Source organism: Grampus griseus (assembly GCF_964374135.1).
Source record: "Grampus griseus genome assembly, chromosome: 2".
NCBI classification, from domain to species: domain Eukaryota; kingdom Metazoa; phylum Chordata; class Mammalia; order Artiodactyla; family Delphinidae; genus Grampus; species Grampus griseus.
In genome coordinates this window covers 144,900,354-144,910,785 of record NC_139018.1, presented here as the reverse complement: position 1 = coordinate 144,910,785, position 10,432 = coordinate 144,900,354, and the positions used below count along the sequence as shown (strand labels likewise).

The window sequence follows — 10,432 nt, the reverse complement described above, 5'->3', positions numbered from 1 at the left end:
ACATGGGTTCATGCCCTGGTCCGGGAGGATCCCACATGCCACGGAGCGGCTGGGCCCGTGAGCCATGGCCGCTGGGCCTGTGCGTCCGGAGCCTGTGCTCCGCAACGGGAGAGGCCACAACAGTGAGAGGCCTGCGTACCGCAAAAAAAAAAAAAAAAAAAAAAAAGATTTACCTTTTGTTAATATTTTTGCCATATTTGTGTACACATGTTCTCTCTCTCTCCACACACTTTCATTTCTCTGAATCATTTGAAAGTAAGAATGTAATTGCATTTTTAACAATCTCAGTGCAAGATCCTATTTGAGAAAAACTAGACTAGAGATTCACTGTATAGTAATTTATTGGGGGCAGGGGAAGAGAAGGAGAGGGGTTAACAATATTTTCTGTCTGGAAATTAGGGCACTGTCACCTTTGAGAAAGATAAACCAGGTCAGGATCAAACTGATTTAGGAGCCAAATATTAAGCTAACTGATTGAACTCAAGAAAGGGTTTTCAATGGCTTGTTTGCAGTTAAGAATATTGAGAGCTTCCCTCCCTCCCTTATTCCTCTGTGGCAAACCCTAAGAATAAGTGAGAGGGGACAGATATATACACAGATAATTATGTAAATTTCTTAAACAGAGCTTTAAAAAAAAAACAAAACTCCTTGAATATGACTTTAAGGAGAAGCTTCCTTCTCCGGTTTGCTGTCTTTATCCATAGGATAGTAATAGGTGTTGCCAACTGGTTGACCCTCTTAAGGAGTTTGGGGAAGGAAAGTTGTTCCTCCCTCACCCCTCACTCACTTCCACATGACACAAGGTAGCTTCTTTCACATTTGTCTTGATTTGCTTAAAATGGCAAGAAGGTCGTTATTCCAGCTGGCTTTGGCCCTCTCTCAGACCCACCTGTAGAGTTCAGGTGGGTCTGAAGTTCACCATGTTCCCTGCTCCTGACCCCTGCTCCTCTGCATTTGTAGTGCAGGCTGGAATGTCCAGACTAGGGGTGCGGTGGGGCAGGCCAGTGGAGGTGGGGTGGCAAGAAGCGCCCTCCCTTGGCTGTGAGATCCAGCAATAAAGCAGAGGGATGTGATTAACAGCCCCAGATTAACAGCCCCAGAACTCTCATTACAAAAGATGTATGTGCTTTGTTGAAAGAAAGTCAAATAACCCAGAAGGCTGTTGGTGGTTCTTCCTCACATACATTCCAAGTTAAGTACTGTTAGCCTTGTGGTGCAGGTCCTTCCACACCTTTCCCTATGGACAGATGGACACGTCTTGAGTTCCACTGGGGCCAGGACAGAGGAAACAGAAACTCAGCCCCGTGGGGACCCAGAGGAAGGAGGACAGCACCTTCAACCGTCCTGCTGTCTTGATAAGCCAATTGTCAGATTGCCGTGCAGTGGGGTAGCCAGGCTGGGCTGGTCCCAGCAGCCTTTGGGGAGAATCAGATTGGGGAAAGCTGCAAAAACGAAACCGAAGTAAAATAGTCTCTATAAGTATTGCTTCTTTATATTGTAACATTTAGATACTGAGAATAATTAGAAAAGCAGGAATTGAAAATGAGGAAGAAATGAGAGATGAAGTGGGTGGTTTCAGAAGAACAGATGGATGTGTTTTGTGATGCAGCCTTGGGAGAGACTGGAGGGCAGCTGAGCCTGCGAGGATGTCTCCTGCCCTTGGGAGGGACTGGGGGATGGGATTCATGGGTGTTGTGCCTGGGAGTGATCAAAGTTAGACAGACCTCTTGAGGGTTTGGTGCTCCTTTATCTGATGTTCTCTGGCATGAAGTTATCCATGGGCAGAGCTGTGGCTCTGATCTGAGTTCATCCTGTGAGTCTAGCAGTGGTACCAGCATTGACGCCCTTACCCCACCCTACCCGCCTTGGTGAGCATGCACAGGAAAGACAACATACTCTCCACGATGTTCATGGCATAGGTGATAGCTCTGTGTTTTTATTCAAGGATGACATCATCCTACCTTTCCTGGTCCCAGAGCTGGAGACACAAAGATGCCCCCATGGGCGGGTTGGTCTGGGACCCTGGAGGTTCCTGGTATGACCTGTGTCACCAACTTGGGGCACACTCCTTCACTTTACTTTTCCAGGTGATGCTCAAAGCTTTATGTCCATAAGCAACAATTCTTATACCTCCCTCTAGATCACCCTTCCCCTGGATGTCAAAGAAATCCAGGGGTCAGTCCTTCCCAAGCTGGACTGGGACACCAGAAAATTAGATGTGCACACTAATTGACCGTGGTGACCACAGGTGTCGCTGGTGTAAGTGAAGGTTTCCTCATGGTCCATGGGCCTGCCCACTCTCTGGGGACACATGCACAGGGTTGTGAGAGCCCACTCTGGTGCCCTAGAACAACTTCTCTTGGCTGTCACATGTTCAGCCTTCCTTCCTCAGAGCAGGACATCTGCCAGGGTCCCTAAGTCCTCAGTGGCTTCCCTCAGCTGTTGCACGAACCTGTTGATTCTGAATTTGGGTCAGCCTCCAGGGCATCTGCCCTTCTCCAGGGGGAGTCACCTTAAGGGCCTTTCCTGCCAGGTGCCTGCTTCAGGGCCACCCCAGACTACCCCGATGGCTGCCCCAACTTCATCCTCTGGGTTCCTGTGCAAACGTCCGCCCTGAACTGTGGAATCCAGGGAGAGGCAATCTGCTGAACCACACACAGCAAGCCAGGTGGCTTGTTTATGTTTATCATCTTTCCCCAGAACAACTCGCTGCTTCTAGATTCACATAACCATGGAAGCCTAGTCAAAGGATTTTTCCCATAATAAACATCCATTCTCTGTTTCTAGCTTAAGACTCAAATTCTCTATCACTCTGCATTAGAATACTTAGTTTAAAATGTTTAAAAATATATATACCAAGAACTATAAAAAGAAAGTAAATATTACCCTTCAGATACCCCCTTGTATCAGCCAGGGTGCAAGAGAAAGGACACCTCAGTGGGGTAGTTTGAGGAGAGTTTAAGAAAGGGCTTATCTGCCAAGGAGGAGGGAAACCCCAGGCAGACATGGATAGTGCCCAGCTACCACCCATGGGCCCGCAGGGGCAAGGCCAGGTCTCTTAAGCGCATATTCAAATTACTTTCAAAGGTTTTAAGAATCCCAAGGATTCTAAATCCTCTTTGAAGAGGCGGCAGAGTGGAGGGGCTGAGAGCACAGACTTGCGTGCGAATGCTGACCTGGCCACTTACTGATTTTGTGATGTGCGGCACGTTGCTTAACCCGTCTTGTGCCTCAGTGTCCTCACCTGCATGTGGGGGTTATAGTAGTGTCTACTTCATAGGGGTGCTGTGAGGAGTGAATGCTGTACATGACCCAGGTGCATTGCCTGGCAAATGGAGCTTGTGAAATAAAACCAATAAAAAAATGTCACTGTATATGCAACAAGCTGATGTAACGTGCTGACTCCCAAGACGGGTGGGCCTTTTACCTTGCTCTTTGTTGCAGGCAGCAGACCAGTATTGTCCTTGGACTCTCAAGCCCCACAGGACTGTAGGGAAAGAATTCCTTTCTTACCACCTCTGCTCCCTTGGTGCCAGGCGCAGGTGCCTTGGACTTGGCAGGCCGGGGCGCCCTTGCTGGGCATCCCCTTAGGGGACTTGGCCTGCAGCCCTGACTCATTGGTAACGAGCCAGCAGAATCCCTCCCTCTCTGCCCTCCAGGGTGGCTGTTTCCTAGTCAGTCCCTGCAGACACAGCCTTCAGCTAAACTCATGTGCTTACTTGTTCTGTTGCCAGTTCATTTGCCTTTCTGAATGCTGTTTGAATGCTAAAAACAATTATTAAAAGTTTAAACTTCATTCTGAGTCAGAAAACTTCACTGAAGTAACTGCTGGTGGGAATCAGGTATACTTTCCATTCTGCTTAATTTTTAATACCAGCTTGGCATTTTTTTTTAATTTTTAGATTAAAAAATTAATTGAAGTATAGTTGATTTACAACATTTTGTTAGTTTCAGGTGTATAGCAAAGTGATTTGGCTATGCACATATATATATACATACATGTCTTTATTCTTTTTTTCTGATTCTTTTCCATTATAGTTTATTACAAGCTATTGAATATAGTTCCCTGTGCTGTCTTCAGAGAAGGCAGAAAGAAAACTCAGTTGGAAGCCTGTGAGTTTGTGAATGCAGCTCCTAGACCTGACTTGCCCCCCTGCCATGTGCCTTCCCTGCCTCCTAGGGCAGGACGGGGCAGATGTTGGGGGCTTTTTTTTTTTTTTTTAAGGCGTGCTGAGCAGCATGCGGGAACTTCCCTGATCAGGGATCAAACCCGTGCCACCTGCATTGGGAGTGCGTAGTCTTAACCACTGGACCGCCGGGGAAGTCCCACATGTTGTGGGCTTAATACACAATTGGTTCTGGACAAATGAGTAGAAGATAACCCTCTTTTCCTGAGCACTTTCTAAAGGCCAGATGTGGCACTGGCTCATACAAATGCCATGTAAGTTATGTCACTGTCACGAGCAGGCACGTTCTTGGGAGGAGATGCCTAGTTCACCTACAGTAATATTGATGGTGGCAAGGATAGGCCCTGATCTTCCACAATTAATGTGCCTTGATATTTTTAGGTCTTGAGTACAGACTTGTTTGTCTAAACATAGCCTACTGCATTCATCAGGATTGTTTTAGTTGCAACTCAAACTGGCTCAAATTAAAAAGGGAATTCATTGGCTCATGTAACTAAAAACTTTGTGGAAAAGCTTCAGGCATTAAGGTGCTTTGTGGTGCTTCAAAGCTTTAGGCATTGGTCCAGATGCTCAAGCAGTGTTCTCTGGAATAGCTCATCTCTTGACCCTACTTTCCTCCATTTTAGCTTCATTTCATTTTTGGCATTTCCACATTTCAGCAGAGTGGCCAAACAGAAGGCTACTGGTTATGTCTTACTAACTTAGCCACCCAGGGAAAGAGAGTCCCTTTTTTTTTTCTTTTCTCTTTTTTTTTAGCTTAAAACACCATACATTTATTACTGACAGTTTTGGAGGTCAGAAGTCACTCTCACTGAAACTATTGATAAAATCACTTGTCAGCAGGCTGCATTCATTCTGGAGCCCCAGGGGAGAATCTATGTCCACACCCTTTTTTAAAAAAATTGAAGTATAATTGACCTATGTTCTAACACCATGTTCCCAGTGTACAACATATTGATTTGATATTTCTATACATTACAAAATGATCACCAGAAGAGTCTTTTGATGCTTTCCACAAAATCCCTTGTTCATTGCCTCTGAGTGGCCCATCTTGAGCTATGTGCTGTTCCCTGGACCAATCACTGTGGCTGGGAGGATGAGGTGGTGTCACTGACAAGGCCTAGGTCACATGGTCCTGGGGGTGGGGGTGAGGGTATAGAGTCCCTCTAGTAAAACCTTAGGGATTAACGGGGGCAAGGTATGGCTTCCCAAAGAAAAACCCAATGCTTTACCCAAATAAAACATGATGGAGAGTTAGAGCTTACTAAACTGAAATTTTCTCTTTGGAATTTCTACAAATGTTTCTGTTTGATTTAAGCAAAACACACAGGAGCCTGTCACTCTCTGGGTTTCCCAGACTCACTGGTGTGGCATTTGCCTCCTCTTACCTCCCAGCCCCAACTTCCTGTCATACAGAGGCCCCTATACAGAGCTGTCCTGCAGTGCTCTTTGCCATTCCTGAGCTTTTGAACATGCTTTTGCCCTACGTGGATTGCCTTCCTTGTTCCTCATTAAGCCCATTCATCCCGTGAAACTTGGCTCAAAAGTCTCATCTGTGAAGCCCCTGGTTTCCTGGGGGCAGAGCCAGTGCCTAACTGTATGGGTAACATCCCATACCAATCCCTCACAACACACACACCTAGACTTTTAAAAAGGATATAATTTACATACCATAAAACTTAGCCTTTAAAAGTATACAACTGAATGAATTTCAGTATATTCACCAGGTTGTGCAAATATCACCACAATCTAATTCCAGAACATTTTTAAGACCCCCCAAAAGAAAGCCGAGACCCATAAGCAGTCACTCTCCATCCTCCCCTTCCTCAGCCAGTGGCAGTCACCAATCTACCTTCTGTTTCTGTTGATTTACCAGTTTGGGACATTTTGTGTAGATGGAATTACACAATACGTGATCTTTCATGTCCAGCTTCTTTCACTTGCACAATGTAATAGTGTTTCCGAAGTTTATACACGTCGTATCTCACCTTTTTATTGATATGTCTGAACAATATTCCACTGTATGAGTATACCACATTATCTTTTTGTCAGATGATGAACATGTGGTTATTTCCACACTTGGGTAATTATGCATAATGCTGCTATAAACATTAATGTACACGTTTCTGTGTGGACATATATTTTCAATTCTCTTGGGAGTGGAATTGCTGGGACATGATGGTAATACTGTTTTTAACTTTTGAGGAACCGCCAAACTATTCCAAAGTGACTGCAACATTTTACATTCTTGTCACTAGTGTATGAGGGCTCCAGTTTCTCCACATCCTCCAACACTTAATATTGTCCATCTCTTTGATTATAGCCATCCTAGTGGCTGTGAAGTGGTATCTCAGTGTGGTTTTGATTTGCATTTCCCTATTGAGTAATGACGTTGAATGTCTTTTCATGTACTTACTGGTGATTTGTACATCTTCTTTGGAGAAATGTCTATTCAAATCTTTTAACCATTTTAAAAATGGGTTATTTGTGTTCTTATTGTTGAGACGTAGTTTTTTAGTCTTAATACTCAATCCCTACCAGATACTTGATTTGCAAGTATTCTCTCCTATTCTGTGGGCTGTCTTTTCATTTTCTTCATGGTGTCCTTTGAAGCACAAAAGTCTTTAATAAAGTCCAGTTTATCTGTTTTTCCTTCTGTTGCCTGTGCTTTTAGTATCATATTTAAGAAACCATTGCCAAATCCAAGATCATGGAGATTTGCCCCTTGTAAGAGTTTTATAGTTTAGCTCCTACATTTAGGTCTATGAACCATTTTCAGTTCATTTTTATATGTGGTGTTAGGTAAGGGTCCAGCTTCATTCTTTTGCCTGAGGATATCCAGTTGTCCCCGCACCATTTGTTAAAAAGATTATTTTTTTCCCATTGAACTGTCTTGGCACCCTTGTTGAAAACTAACCACAAATGTATAGGTCTCTTTCTGGACTCTCAATTCTGTCCCATTGATCTGTGCCTATCCTTATGTCAGTACGACAATGTCTTTATTTTATTGTAGCTTTGTAGTAAGTTTCAAAATTGGGATAAGTGAGACCTCCAAATTTGCTTCTCCTTTTTGAGATTGTTTTGGCTATTCTGGGTCTCTAGCATTTCCATGGGAATTTTAGCTTGTCAATTTCTGCAAAGAAGCCAGGTGGGATTTTAATAGGGATTGTGTTGAATCTGTAGGTCAGTTTTGGGAGTATTGCCATCTGAACAATATTAAGTCTTTAAATCCACGAACATAGGATGTTTTTCAATTTATTTAGATCATTTTTAATTTCTTTCAATAATGTTTTATAGTTTTCATTGTACAAGTCTTACACATCTTTTGTTAAATCCTTTCCTAAGTTTTTTATTCTTGTTGATTCTGTTGTAAATTGGATTGTTCATTGCTAGTGTATAGAAATGCAGTTGGCTTTGTGTGTTCATCTTATATCCTTCAACATTGCTGAAGTTGTTTATTAACTTCAGTAGTTTCTGTGTTGTGTATGTGAATTCCATAGGATTTTTTTTTCTTCTTTTTTTAAACAACATAATTTCTCAAAATAATTGATTTAAGCATATGCAGTGGTGAGTTCAACCCTTGACTCCTGGCTCAGTACTGGTGAAAGTAATCAGCTTAACCATCTCAGAAGGACTGTGCCAAGTCAGTGAGCTGCTTGTGGATCCTCATCTGAAAACAGTCTCATATCTTAGAAACTTCACCACAAGGAGTTTTTCTTGTAGTGATGCTTAGAGTCTTGGTAGGCATCTGAACTGGTCCTTTCACTTTGAGATTCTTTGCCTTTGCACCACTGATGAAGACAGCACACACCTTCTCCAAAGATTTTACACTGTGACTGGTCAGGGTAATGCTAATTCGGTGAATTGCCACCTCTGGTTCCGTGGGTGTCTTTCCGGTATCTTTAAAAGCCGCGGCTGTGTCACGGCTTCCTGAAAGACTGTTCCTCAGGGAGATGGAACAGCACAGCTGTGAATCAGGAGCAGAAGTGGGCAGTCCAGGGCTCCACTGGGGCTGCGGCTGTGTCTGCATCTTCCTCCAAGAGCAGGATTTTCTAGATACAAGATCATGTCATCTGCAAACAGAGATGGTTTTACTTCTTCCTTTCCATTCTGGATGCTTTGATTTCTTTTTTTGCCTAAATGCCCCAGGTAGGACTTCTGATACAACCGTGCATAGGAGTGATGCTGTGGGTTTTTCATAGCTGCCCTTTATCAGGTTGAAGTTGTTCCCTTCTATTCCTAGTTTGTTGACTGTTTTGTCATGAAGGGGTAGTGGTGTTTCTTTTTCCAAATGCTTTTTCTGTGTCTGTTGAGATACAGTTTTTGTTCTTTATTAATATACCATATTCTATTAATATGGTATATTACATTGATTTTCTTATGTGGAACCAAATTTTTATTCCTGGGATAAACCCACGGTGTGTAGTCTTCGTTATATGTTGCTGGATTTGGTTTGCCTGCAGCATTGTATTGAGGATTTCTGCATCTATATTGATAAGGAACATTGATCTGTGGTTTTCCTGTGATACATTTCTTTTTCATCTTTGGACCTTATATTTTGTTGTTGTTGTTTTATTTTTTACTTTGTTGTTTTTTCCCCCAGCATGGGAGCTCCTTAGGGCCAAAGATGAGTACCGTAAACCTCAGACCTCTAGACCTCAGCACAGGGCCTATGTGGAGGGGTCAAGAGATGGTGACTGAGACAAATGAGGCAGCTTCTGCCCTGTACCAGACTGTCTTCTGGATCCTTGGAGTTCAAGTGCATTTGGAATGTTTTCATCCCAGTTGGATAGAACCTTGCCTGGATAGAACCTTAAATCCAAACAGCACCAAGGCATGGGTCATTTTTCCTGTTTCACAACAGTCATGCCCACGGGGATGCCAGGAGCATCTTTGTATTCTCCCAGGAGCCTGGTGTAAGAGGGGAGTTGCAAACAGCTGACACTCAGTAGTTGTTTGGTAACTGAAGGAGAGGGTGGGAATTGGCCTTTGCAAGCCCCCTTTGTAGGAGATCCATGATCACCTTGTGGGTTTGAGGGCTGCAGACATCCTGGGAGCTTGTGGAGAGAAAGCCTGCATCCAGGTCCAAGCCCATAATCTGTAATGAGCTAGGAAACCCCCCAGATGAGGTTAATTTTGAAAATGGTAATTTGAATTTCTCTGTAACCTCATCCAGAATCTTTCTCTAAAATGAATGACTTAATAAAAATATGATTATTAATAACACGGTTATATTGGTTCATTAATTTCAACAAATATTACGTACTATTGCAAGATAGTAATAATAGAGAAAACTGGGTGTGGGATATATGGAAACTCTTTGTATTATCTTCACAATAATTCTGTAAATCTAAAACTTAAAAAATTTTTAAACTTTACTTAAATGATATAATGCTGAGTGAAGATTCAGGTTAAGCTGTTTTTCCAAATACTGTCCAATTTCCTAGCTCCTTTTATTGAATAGTAGAAATTGATTTGTGTCTGCTACTTATGTATAGAATTCTCATAATCTGGGTGTTAGTCTACTCTTAACTGATACACTCTTTTAAGTGTTGACATTTTATACATTTTGATATGTGAAAAAATCCATTTTCATTACTCAGTTATAAAATCCATCTTGGGCTTTTTCTCCCCCAGGTAAATAGAAAGTATCAAAAAATTATATTGGGATTTTAGATGGAAATGTACCAAACCTGTATTTTTATTTTGGGCTAGAATCAATTTATTTATGTTAATCGTTCAAATTCAAGAATATGGTATGCTTCTCAATTTATTCAAGTCTTCCTTTACAGCTTTTAGTAATTTAATCATTTTATTCATGTAGGACGTGTGTGTGTGTGTGTGTGTGTGTGTGTGTGGTTATTCCTGGCTACTAGTTTTGTTGCTACAGTGTAAAATACTTTTCTTCTGAGTTTTGTTGAAGGATTTTGATTGTTTTGTGTCTGGTAAGCAGCCACTCTCTGAACTCTTTTCATTAGTTCTGAGTTTTGACGTATATCCTCTTGAATGTTTTCAGCCACATTAGTATACCGTCCGCACATATTAATGTGGTTTATTCCTCACCACAGCAGCCAGACCTTCCAGATTAATGTTAAGCAACTGTACTGATCTTGGGCCTATTTGTTCCCTGTCTGCCTTTAATGGAACTCCTTTTATACCACTGCCCCCGGGTTTGGGGATCTTTATTGTATTAAGGAATTATGCTTTTATTTCATTTAGTGTTTTTTAAAAATCTTGAGTAGATT

At 42.4% G+C, this 10,432-nt stretch overlaps 1 pseudogene across 1 annotated transcript; it reads right to left on the bottom strand.

Moving 5' to 3' along the window:
- Window positions 1-7,738: 7,738 nt before the first annotated feature.
- Window positions 7,739-10,425, bottom strand: LOC309818409 (small ribosomal subunit protein uS10-like; annotated as a pseudogene). The gene has a single exon. The product of its transcript is annotated as a small ribosomal subunit protein uS10-like (transcript).
- Window positions 10,426-10,432: the final 7 nt, after the last annotated feature.